The following is a 12,383-nucleotide window of genomic DNA, read 5'->3' as shown; positions in this document are numbered from 1 at the left end:
AAATGTTTTATTTGCCCTTAAACTATTCCGGACTTTAGGCTGTTTCATCTTGGTACTTAACTGCACCAGAGCAAAAGCGTAATGTGGTCTAGTTTGAGGGCACTACCTATTCAATTGACCAATCAAACTTTGCGATTGCACTGTCTCTTCTCCGGATATCTTTTTGTGCTGACCTAGCAAAATTAATTGCAATGTTCCATAAATAGGATGTTGATTCAAAGTTGTTCCAGACCTACACTGCTTTGTAACTAAATCAATGTAATTAAAAGAGTTACTTTCAATCTTAAATTCTAATTTTATTGATTATACATTTGAAATTCCATAGTGGCAATAGAATCAGCAACATGCATTATGAAGATTCATCAAAGTTTTCCTTTACAATACTAATAAAACATCATGAAATATGCTTTTAGCTGAACACAATCTATTTGATACAAATATACAAATTAAGAGGAGGAAGCCATTCCATCCTTCTAGCCTGCTCCACCGTTCTATAAGATCATGGCCAATTTGGTTGTGCTCTGTGCTCCACCTTCCCTTGTTTCCTTTGTTGGTAAAGAACCTACTGTAGGTGTAAAAAGAATCAATGAAGCTGCTGCCACAGCTTTCTGCTAAGAAAGTTCATGACCCTAGGAAAGGATTCTGATCTTAGTCTTAAATCGGAAACCCTTCATCTGTAGAATGTGTTCACTGGTTGTAGTTTCTCTCAGGATGTGCATTATATGCCAACTTAGATAGTAAGGTCACCTATTGGGAGTTAATAAAAGAAACACCTCCAACAATTGGTGCATACATCTCTTGGTTTGGCCCCTTCAGAATATGTGTCACCGAAATGCCTGTTCTGGGCAACTGGTGTTTCATGTGTCATAATTATTCACATTACCATTATCCTGTCCTTGATCTAGTGTATTCTATTCATCAAGAATCCCATCACTAAACATTTGGGCCTTTGAGGTAAGTGCCTTGAATACTTCCATCAACTGCACAGGGTTCGAGATTTTGTAATTAATCAGAGGCAGAGGAATGAGTCTCATGGGTACTTCTTTAAGAATTCATAGAGGAATTACCCCCTCCACTTGTAAAGTCAGCATCTGTTACTCATTTCCAGCTGCCCTACAGAAGGTGGTGGTGTGCTGCCTTGTCGGACCTCTGAGGTTCACGCGGTGTAAGTACACCCAGTGTTATTAGGAAGGGAATTTTAGGATTTTGACCTAGTAACATGAAAGTACAGCAAAGCAATTCCAAACCAGGATGGTGTGTGGATTGGATCAGAACTTGCAGTTTCCTGTCTGTGTTCATAGGAGCAGGAAAGCTGACATTTTGGGCTTAGACCCTTCTTTGAAACGTCAGCTTTCTTGCTCTTATGATGCTGCTTGGCCTGCTGTGCTCATCCAGCTCTACACCTTGTTATCTCAGATTCTCCAGCATCTACATTTCCTACTATCTCTGAAACAATTTAATGCAGTAGATTTTAGGGTCATTAGGAATGGAAAGTACTTGGTAATATAATAACCCTTGATTGTAACCTGCTCACTGATGCTCAGTTTGGGTTCCCCCACAGCTATTCAAATTCTGACATCATTTTAGCCTTGGCTGAAACATGAACAGAAGAGCTGAACTCCAAAGTGTGGTATGAAAATCTGTTTTCACATCAAGGCTGCATTTGACTGTGGTATCAAGGAGCCCGAGCAAAACTGTAGTTGTTGAGAATTGGGAGGAATAACTCTCCATTGGTTGCAGTCATACTTAGCACAGGAGAAGATAGTTGTGGTTGCTGAAGCTCAAACTTCTGAGTCCAGGATACAGCAACAGGAGTACTTCATCAGAGACCCTCCCTCCATCGTGAGGTCAAAAGTAGGGATGTACATTGTGCAATCATCAATGTTCAGCACCATTTACTCTCCTCAGATACTGAAGCAGTCCACGTCCATATGCAGCAAGACCTGGATACTATTCAGGGATGGGCTGACAAGTGGCAAATAACATTCATGCTGCACAAGTGCCAGGCAATGACCATCTCCAACAAGAGGGAATTTTGCATTTCCCTTTGATATTCAATGATATTATCATTGCTGAATCCTCCTCTATCAATATCCTGCGGGTTACCGTTGACCAGACATTGAACTAGATGAGCCATATAAATAATGTGGAGATGAAGAGTTCAGAGACTAGGATATCTGAAGCAGGTAACTCACCACCTGGTGCCTCAAAGCCTGTCCACCATCTACAAGGCACAAGTTATGAGTATGATGGAATGCTCACCATTTGTCAAGATGATTGCACTCCTAGATGATAGAGAAACTCTAGAGTACTCAATCATCCAGGACAAAGCAATATACTTGATTGACACTCCGTCCACCACCTCAAAAATTCACTCCCTGGACCTGCACTGAAGGGTCTATGCCTGAAACGTCAGCTTTCCTGCTCCTATGATGCTGCTTGGCCTGCTATGTTCATCCAATTCTACACCTTGTTATCTCTACCTTGGATGGTCTTAAATTAGACTCAGACCTTATAGAGTTTTCTCCAAGATTTTAACCTCAGTGAAAGACCATCCCTCTGCTTGTAAAGCATTCTGCTGTGTAGAAAAAGTAAACTCACTTTTCTTTCCTTTATTTATTAATGGGATGAGGGCATCACTGATTAGGCAGCATTTATTGTCCATCCCTAATTGTTAGAGGGCAGTTCAGAGTCAAGCACATTGCTGTGGGTCTGGAGTCACATGTAGGCCAGACCAGGTAAGGATAGCAGTTTCCTTCCCTAAAGGGCATTAGTGAACCGGATGGGTTTTTCCTGACAATCAACAATGGATTCTGGTCATTATTAGATTCTTAATTACAGATATTTTATTGATTTCAAATTCCACCATCTGCCATGGCGGGATTTGAACCCAAGTCCCCAGAATGTTATCCGGGTCTCTGGATTAACAGTCCAGCGATAACACCACAAGGCCATTGCCTCCCCTTACTGCAGTATCTTCTAAAAAAGGAAGTCCAATGCACAGATCAGAAGGCAATTTGGGAATTTGCCTACAAATTCATTGATTGGGACGATATCCTCAACTATGTAGAATAATTTCTTGATGAACCACTTATCCCAGAGTGCTGGTAAACTTGAAATCTGGTTCGTCAGTTAAGATTTCTTTTGTAGTGTTTAATTTATTATCAATGGATTTCTTTGGCCCTCTTGCTGAAATGCCCTCACTGTTATTTATCTTATACTGTAACTGGGTACTTCTCTCAAGGTGAAAGGACTCTGACTGGTTCAGTCCTCCAGCTTTGACATCATTCCCACTGGAGACAGGGAACCCATGCCCCACGCCACTTAAGAGCTTGTAACCATTGAAAATCCAAAAATTAACCATTCTCTCACCTGAGGTAGCTTTCTGACTTGGAAACAAGCCCGAAACATGTTTACTGTGTTCAGTTTTGGTCTCCTTACTTAACAAAGGATATTATTGCATTATGAGCAGGTCAGAGAAAGTTCACCTGACTGATTCTTGAGCTGAAGGGGTTCGTTTATGAGTAGAGAATGAAAATGTGGGTCAGTATCCATTGGTGTTTGGTAAAATGAGAGTTGATATGACCGAAGTGTTTAAAGATCCTGTGGAGACTTGACTGGGTGGATGCTGAGAGAGTGTTTCCACTTGTGAGGGAGTCTAGAGCTAGATGGAGAGGAAGAAAAATGCTTTCTCTACAAAGGGTTTTGGAATTCTCTTTCCCTGTCACAATGGAGGCTGAGTTATTGAATATATTCTTTGTTGCAGTAGACAGATTTTTGATTGATGAGGGAGACAAAGGCAGACAGGAAAGTGGAGTTCAGACCACAATCATATCAGCCATGGTCTTATTAAATGGCAAAGTGTGCTAGGGAGACTGAATGATCTCCTCCTGCTCTTAGTTCTTGCCTCCAGTAAAACTCTAACCAGAAATGCTTTAAAAGGCAAGTTGATCCAACTTGGGTAGAAGTTCGCCCAAAGTGAAGACTTGCAAAATGTGGAACCCATTCTTTCAGAGGCTAAGCTGACATCCATCATAGCACCTATGGAAGGAGCAAATAAAATTAGAGAATACATTAACACACAAATAAGCTACATTAACACAGTCCATTTGAAAGGAACTTTATGGGAATTTTGTTGAAACATCCTCTCCCACAAATTATAATTTCTGTTAGAACAGCCATTCAAGACCTGGATCTGGCAGATAATAAGATTAACCAGAGAAATTAAAGCAATATCAGATGACAACCAATTTTGTTAGATTTAAAAGCAGAAAGATCGACTGTGAACTCCACATACTGAATTGAATGTTAGAATTTCCTATGCTGCAGGCACAATCCATTGCTGTGATCTTCTGTTAATGTCAATGGCAAGACACACCATACCATGAGTGATGGAACAGCAATTTTCCAGGAAGGTGGCCATTCTGTATGAGGCCTCACTATAGGCGCAGAAATAAATGGAAGACTTTGAGTTGAACAATGAACTCAGTATTTACCACCAGTGAAACAAATTTTCAGCAAATCAATACAAAAGGAACGAAAGTAGGCAACTGAACTCCGTAAGCTTGTCCCGTGATTCAATGGCATCATAGTCAATTTGTGACCTCTACTATAATAGCTTTACATGGTAATTAATAAAGTAATTATTTGACATATCCGCCATTTCTTATTTTCATTCTCAATATTACCATCAATTTTCACATTGCCATAATTTTTCACTTATATTACATTTCACACTAATTTGGCATTCCTTATAAATTTCTTTTTTGCACTCCCTTTTTGTAACTCCGACTACCTGTAACCATTTTTCATATCTTTCCCATTTGTGATTCTTTGTCTATCTCAAGTTGGGGTAGAAAAGGGCAACATAGCAGTAATTGGGCAGAGCATAGTTAAGGGAATGGATATTGCTCTCTGAAGAAAGGACAGAGAGTCCCGAAGGCTGTGCTGCCTACATGGTGCCAAGGTTCAGGAGCTCACTTCTGGGCTGGAAAAGAACTTAGAGAGAGAAAGGAAAGGATCCTGTTTTCATGGTCCACATAAGCACCAATGACATACAGTGGACAAGGAAAGGGGTTCTGCTGAGGAGTTAAGAGCAGCTAAAGGCGAAATTAAAAAGCAGATCTAAAAAGGTAATAATTTCTTGATTACTACCTAAAATATATGCAAATTGATGTTGGGGAAATAAAACTAAAGAGGTAAATGGGGAGGCTAAAAGGTTGGTCTGTGAGAAATGGATTCTAATTCGTGGAGCATTGGCATCAGTGCTAGGAAAAGACAGAACTGTTCCATTTGGATGGTCTTCATGAATCATGCTGGGATCGGTGTCCTAGCATCATTATGGTTGCAGGTAGAGCATAAACTAATTAGTTGCAGCGGGGCAGATTTTCAACTTTGACATATTTTCCTGATTGTCCTTAAATTTGTCCTTAAATGGCTACTATCTTCTAGAGTCACACTGTAGAAGAAAAGAGGCCCTTCAGTCCACCAGCTCTGTGCCAACTTATTTACACTAACCCCACTTGGCACATAGCCTTGAATGTTACAACATTTCAACTGCTCATTCGTATATTTCTTAAGGTTGAGGTTTCCCACCTCTCTGTCCAGGCAGTGCATTATCATGCAATTATATCATTAAAACCTCAAATCACCACATTTTCATTGCACTTTCAATTCCCCTCTCCCAGCACAATGACCAGATAGAACAAATTCCCAGCGTGTAAAATACAGCGGATAACTGGTGGTTGCATTCTAAAACATTCTCTGTACAATGTGCTAAGCCCCTGTGTTGTCCTCATTAAAGTGCAATGCCGTGGCACTAGTCCTTCATGTCATGGTTCAAAAAGCCATGACATCTAAGAATATTTGCAGTCCAGGAGTCAGTTGCTTGGGAGAGATGAACAATGTTTGGTGACTGCAACTTGTTTCAGCCTTGGATGTCTAAATAGGCTGCTCAACTCTCTGATAAATGTGACTTAACCATGTCGAAAGACAAATATCATACTACAGCTGGATTCTGTTGGTGGTCAGCAGGAGAAAGGATGGCCGTCATGAGATGTTATTGGGAGAACACCCCAGTGATTTCTATATTCTCTATAAATTAATGCTCTTTATCTGCTTACACAGAGGTATGCAGACACTGCCTTAAAACTTCCTGCCTGAACAGAATTAGGAGTAAAACTTTGTAAATCCTTATCTTCCCACACCTAGGTAGAAAGACACTGCCTTAAGCTTCCTGCTTGAATAGAATTAGGTGTAAAACTTTGTAAGTCTTTATCTTCCTGCACAGGGGTATGTAGAAACTGTCTCAAATAAGATTAGGTGGGCAGTGTTTGAAAAGGCATGACACTTCTGAGATCCTGTAAAGAATGTAACTTCTGTTTCTGCTAAAGGGGCCAGGGCACTGACTTTTGTTCAAGCCAGACACTTCGGCGGCTTGAAATTACATTCTGTCACTTTGGCAACTTGAAATCGCCTCCTGGCCTTAGCAGCCACTTCACAAATGATCAATACCGTATCCTGGATAACTAAGTGTGAAGCTGGATGAACACAGCAGGCCAGGCAGCATCTGAGGAGCACAAAAGCTGATGTTTCGGGCCTAGGCCCTTCATCAGAGAGGGGGATGGGGAGAGGTTCTGAAATAAATAGGGAGAGAGGGGGAGGCAGACCGAAGATGGATGGAGGAGAAGATAGGTGGAGAGGAGAGAATAGGTGGGGAGGGGATAGGTCAGTCCAGGGGGGACGGACAGGTCAAGGAGGTGGGATGAGGTTGGTAGGTGGGAAATGGAGGTGCGGCTTGAGGTGGGAGGAGGGAGTAGGTGAGAGGAAGAACAGGTTAGGGAGGCCGGGACGAGCTGGGCTGATTTTGTGATGCAGTGGGGGGAGGGGACGAGCTGGGCTGGTTTTGTGATACAGTGGGGGGAGGGGACGAGCTGGGCTGGTTTTGGGATGCAGTGGGGGGAGGGGACGAGCTGAGCTGGTTTTGGGATGCAGTATCTCCCCCTCCCCCACTGCATCCCAAAACCAGCCCAGCTCGTCCCCGCTTCCCTAACCTGTTCTTCCTCTCACCTACCCCCTCCTCCCACCTCAAGCCGCACCTCCATTTCCCACCTACCAACCTCATCCCGCCTCCTTGACCTGTCCGTCCTCCCTGGACTTATCTAGCACCTCCCCACCTATACTGTCCTCTCCACCTATCTTCTCCTCCATCCATCTTCGGTCTGCCTCCCCCTCTCTCCTTATTTATTTCAGAAACCTCTCCCCATCCCCCTCTCTGATGAAGGGTCTAGACCCGAAACATCAGCTTTTGTGCTCCTCAGATGCTGCTTGGCCTGCTGTGTTCATCCAGCTTCACACTTTGTTATCTTGGATTCTCCAGCATCTGCATTTCCCATTATCTCTGAATACTGTATCCTGCTCTCCTTATGTTTTCGGTGTAGTAGTTGTTTTTGTATCATGTCACTGTCTGATGTAGTGATTGTTTCATGTATCATGCCATTGTGAGAAGTAAAATTGCTTTATTTATAATGCACTCAATAAGGTATAAAAAGCAGGGACTGTCCGCTACTTGGGGAGAATCGCTTACGAGACTTTGTACTCTGTGCCAGGTTGAGTACAGTGACCCTCCATAGCATGTACTTGCTTTGTAATAAAGGATTTGTGTTTTTCTAAACAGGTCAGTGTCTTGCCATTGCATCAAGTCTGTGAGGGTCTCCGAAAACGAACCTAACACTCTCATCATTATTTCCAGATCCCTACCTTAGAAGCAGGGAACTAGCTTGCTTTTTCTCTGAGCCACGTGCTAATTGGCATAGGGAAAAGAAAGTTAGGCAAGGAAACACGTGGCTAAGGGATTGATGTGGGAAAGAGGGATTCCATTTCGAGGGGCATTGGCATCAGTTTTGGAATCGGGGGGATCTGTATCGTTGGGACGGTCTCCACCTGAACTGATCTGGAACCAGTGTTCAAGCGAAAAGGATAAATAGGGTGGTCAGTCGGACTTTAAACTTCTGAGTCAGGGGGAAGGGAAAGCAAAAGAGACAGGGAGCATGGAGTTAAATGGAAAGATAAGCAACAGGATAGCATGTGTACAGGTGGGTTTAAGCTTGAGGCAGACTAGGAATACAGCAAAAAGGAAGGATAGCTTAAGGCATCTTAGGATTTCCAATCTCTCTCTGATAAGAAAGTTAGCATTAAGGCACTTCATCTAAATACTCGTAGTATTCGCAACAAAATAGATCAATTAACAGCACAAATCCTCTTGAATGATTATGATGTGGCAGGCATCACAGAGACATGGTTGCAGGGAGTTCAGGACTGGCAGTTAAACATCCAAGGATTCACAACATATCGAAAAGACAGGGAGGTGGGCAGAAGGGGCGGGGTTGCCTTGTTAGTTAAGAATGAAATTAAATCTACGGCACTGAATGACATAGGGTCAGAGGATGTGGAGTCTGTGTTGGTGGAGTTGAGGAACCACAAAGGCAAAAAAACTATAACGGGAGTTATGTACAGACCTCCTAACAGTGATCAGGACCAGGGGTGCAAGATGCACCGGGTAATAGATAGGGCATGTCAGAAAGGCAAGGTCACGGTGATCATGGGGGACTTCAATATGCAGGTGGACTGGGTGAATAATGTTGCGGGTGGATCCAAAGAAAGGGAATTCATGGAATGTTTGCAGGATGGCTTTTTGGAACAGCTTGTGATGGAGCCCACAAGGGAGCAGGCTATTCTGGACTTAGTGCTAGGTAATGAGCCAGGCTTTATAAAAGACCTTAAAGTAAGGGAACACTTAGGAGGCAGTGATCATAATATGGCAGAGCTCACTCTGCAGTTTGAAAGAGAGAAGGCAAAATCGGATGTAATGGTGTTACAGTTAAATAAAGGTAATTACAGGGGCATGAGAGAGGAATTGACGAAAATCGACTCGAAGCAGAGCCTAGCAGGGAAGACAGTAGAGCAACAATGGCAGGAGTTTCTGTGTGTAATTGAGGACACAGTACAGAGGTTCATCCCAAAGAAAAGAAAGATTATCCAGGGTGGGATTAGACAGCCATGGCTGACAAAGGAAGTCAGGAAATATATCAAAGAAAAAGAGACAGCCTATAAAGTGGCCAAGAGCACTGGGAAATCAGAAGATTGGGAAGGCTACAAAAACGAACAGAGGATAACAAAGAGACCAATAAGGAAGGAGGGGATCAACTATGAAAGTAGGCTAGCTAGTAATATTAGAAATGATAGTAAAAGCTTCTTTCAATACATAAAAAACAAACGAGGCAAAAGTAGACATTGGGCCGCTCCAAATTGATGCTGAAAAGCTAGTGATGGGAAATAAGGAAATAGCTGAAGAACTTAATAAGTACTTTGCGTTATTCTTCACAATGGAAGACATGAGTAGTATGCCAACAATTAGGGAGAGTCAGGAGGCAAAGTTGAGTAGGGTAGGCATTACAAACGAGAAAGTGCTAGAAAAGCTAAAAGGTCTAAAAATTGATAAATCTCCTGGCCCCGATGGGCTACATCCTAGAGTTCTGAGGGAGGTGGCTGAGGAAATAGCAGAGGCTTTGGTCGTGATCTTTCAAAAGTCACTGGAGTCAGGGAAAGTCTCAGATGATTGGAAAATTGCTGTTGTAACCCCCTTGTTTAAGAAAGGATCAAGGCAAAAGATGGAAAATTATAGGCCAATTAGCCTAACCTCGGTAGTTGGTAAAATTCTTGAATCCATTGTCAAGGATGAGTTTTCTAAATTCCTGGAAGTGCAGGGTCAGATTAGAACAAGTCAGCATGGATTTAGTAAAGGGAGGTTGTGCCTGACAAACCTGTTAGAATTCTTTGAAGAGGTAGCAAGTATGTTAGACCAGGGAAACCCAGTAGATGTTATCTATCTAGACTTCCAAAATGCCTTTGATACGGTGCCTCATGGGAGGCTAGCTTAGGAGAGTGGTCCAGGAAATGGCTGTTGAAATTCAATGTGAGTAAATGTGAGGTTTTGCACTTTGGAAAAAAGAATACAGGCATGGACTATTTTCTAAATGGCGAGAAAATTCATAAAGCGGAAGTACAAAGGGATCTGCCAGTGTTGGTCCAGGATTCTCTAAAAGTTAACTTGCAGGTAGAGTCCAAGATTAAGAAAGCGAATGTAATGTTGTCGCTTATCTCAAGAGGGTTGGAATATAAAAGCAGTGATGTGCTTCTGAGGATTTATAAAGCTCTAGTTAGGCCCCATTTAGAATACTGTGTCCAATTTTGGGCCCCATACCTCAGGAAGGACATACTAGCCCTGGAGCATGTGCAGCGGAGATTCACACGGATGATCCTTGGAATGGTAGGTTTAACGTATGATGAACGGCTAAAGATACTGGGATTGTACTCATTAGAGTTTAGAAGGTTGAGGGGCGATCTAATAGAAACTTAGAAGATAATGTATGGTTTAGAAGGGTTGGACACTAGGAAGTTGTTTCCGTTAGGCAGGGAGACTAGGACTCATGAGCACAGCCTTAAAATTAGAGGGGTTAAATTTAAAACGGAAATGAGACGACATTTTTTCAGCCAGAGAGTGGTGGGCTTGTGGAATTCATTGCCACGGAGTGCAGTGGAGGCCGGGATGTTGGATGCCTTCAAGGCCGAGATTAACAAATTCTTGATCTCACGAGGAATCAAGGGCTACGGGGAGAGTGCAGGGAAGTGGAGTTGAAATGTCCATCAGCCATGATTTAAATGGCGGAGTGGACTTGATGGGTCAAATGGCCTTATTTCCACTCCTATGTCTTATGGTCTTATGGACATTTTCAAACTTCAGGGTTTAACACTGCAGTTTGAGAGGTAGTTTCTGGCCTGCAGTATCTGATCTGGTGTGCAACTGGACTTCGTGTGTGGCGCCAGAGATGTGCAAATTGAAACATCCCAGAAGCACCCAGCATTTCTGCCTCTCCGATCACACAATTCCCTGGGAAATGCATCCAATAGCTTGGTTGCATAATTAACAAGGTTAGAGGTAGAAAAGCAGCATGAGAGTTAGCCTCGATGGACTGAATGCCATCAACCTGCTGCCACAAATGGGAAATTTCAGCCCTACATTGAATTCAATTATACCCCGCACGCTACTCGGTAAGTGTTTAGGCGGAGTAAAATTGTTAACTAAACCTGACTCAATTATTACTACAGCAAATACAATAGCCCTTTTATTTGTTCTAGAACATACTGTTGCAGAAAATTATCCTGAACACCCTGGAAATTTACTACCTATCTGATACGTGCTCATCTGCTTATCCCAACTGATATTAATCCTCTTTAAAACCATTATACGCTAATCTAATCTCTGTATGTAATAAAATCTACTTTATCACTTCTGTGGTGCTACCAGGAGGCCTCTACACAATTCCAACTTTAGCTTCAAATTATTTTCTACTTATTACATTTGCACAAAGTGCCAGCTTTCCCTCGATGCGAAGCAAACCTGCACAGAAAGGCCAAAATGAGGAGTGTGGGAGCATAATTTCAAAGTTGCCAGTCCATTTCTACCATCTACCATTTTCCACAGGTGAGTGATGGCCTGGCATGCACTTAAAATGATGTTAATTTCACGATTTATTCAGCATCTCTGGAATTTGGCTTTCCCCATTCTGAATGGTCAGTCTGAAGATCATGCACAAGGTGTAACCAGACCAAAGTACTATACAATTAGAATGGTGGAACTTGATGCCATCATTCATAGGAATTAGGGCTACCTCTCCTTTCGTCTTTAAATCTGTAAATCTTACCATACTCCACGTCTTACAAGGCAGTTCTTTCATTGTACACTCTTGAAATCCCCACTCATGTTGGATTTCATGACAAGTATTCAACAAGCAGGAAATGAAAAATGACCTACATTCAAATAACTGTCATTTTGATGTTGAAGCTGTTTGACATTTTTGTACACTTTCACTTTAAAACCCATCATCTTCAGTTCTTTTCCTGTCTCAAAAGGACAATATTTTTGATGGCTTGAACATGAATACGTCAATTTAATCTGATTCATCTGCAATAGTAATATAAAGTGGAAATGTATCTGTTTTCTGGGTGAGTTTGAAGCTTATAACAAACAAAATACACAAATACAGGTTATTCAAATGTAGCTTGCAACTTATTTAAGAACTGACCCCAAATAAACACAAACAGAAATTGCTGGAGAAATCAGTAGATCCTGCAGCATTGGTGGAGTGTAAACACAGTTAATATTTTGAGTCCAGTGACCCTTCAAAGGAATCAATAGCATCTAGGCAAAAATGGCATTTAGGCTAATGTATGAGGGGTGAAGAAAAAGCCCCAGACAAAGAGAAAACAGTAGACAGACAAAGGAATTGTCAACAGTAAGTCCGGAAAGGAGAGAATTGAAGCTG

General features: G+C 42.1%; 1 long non-coding RNA gene across 1 annotated transcript in view; it reads right to left on the bottom strand.

Annotated features, from left to right (window-relative positions):
• Window positions 1-336: 336 nt before the first annotated feature.
• Window positions 337-12,383, bottom strand: part of LOC125456605 (uncharacterized) — a 42,161-nt gene continuing 30,114 nt past the window's right edge. The window contains exon 3 of the long non-coding RNA XR_007248477.2: window positions 337-4,041. This is a non-coding gene — a long non-coding RNA (uncharacterized LOC125456605). The remainder of the gene's footprint in view (window positions 4,042-12,383) is intronic.

Source organism: Stegostoma tigrinum, chromosome 8, assembly GCF_030684315.1.
Source record: "Stegostoma tigrinum isolate sSteTig4 chromosome 8, sSteTig4.hap1, whole genome shotgun sequence".
NCBI classification, from domain to species: domain Eukaryota; kingdom Metazoa; phylum Chordata; class Chondrichthyes; order Orectolobiformes; family Stegostomatidae; genus Stegostoma; species Stegostoma tigrinum.
This window is presented reverse-complemented; position numbering and strand designations above follow the sequence as displayed.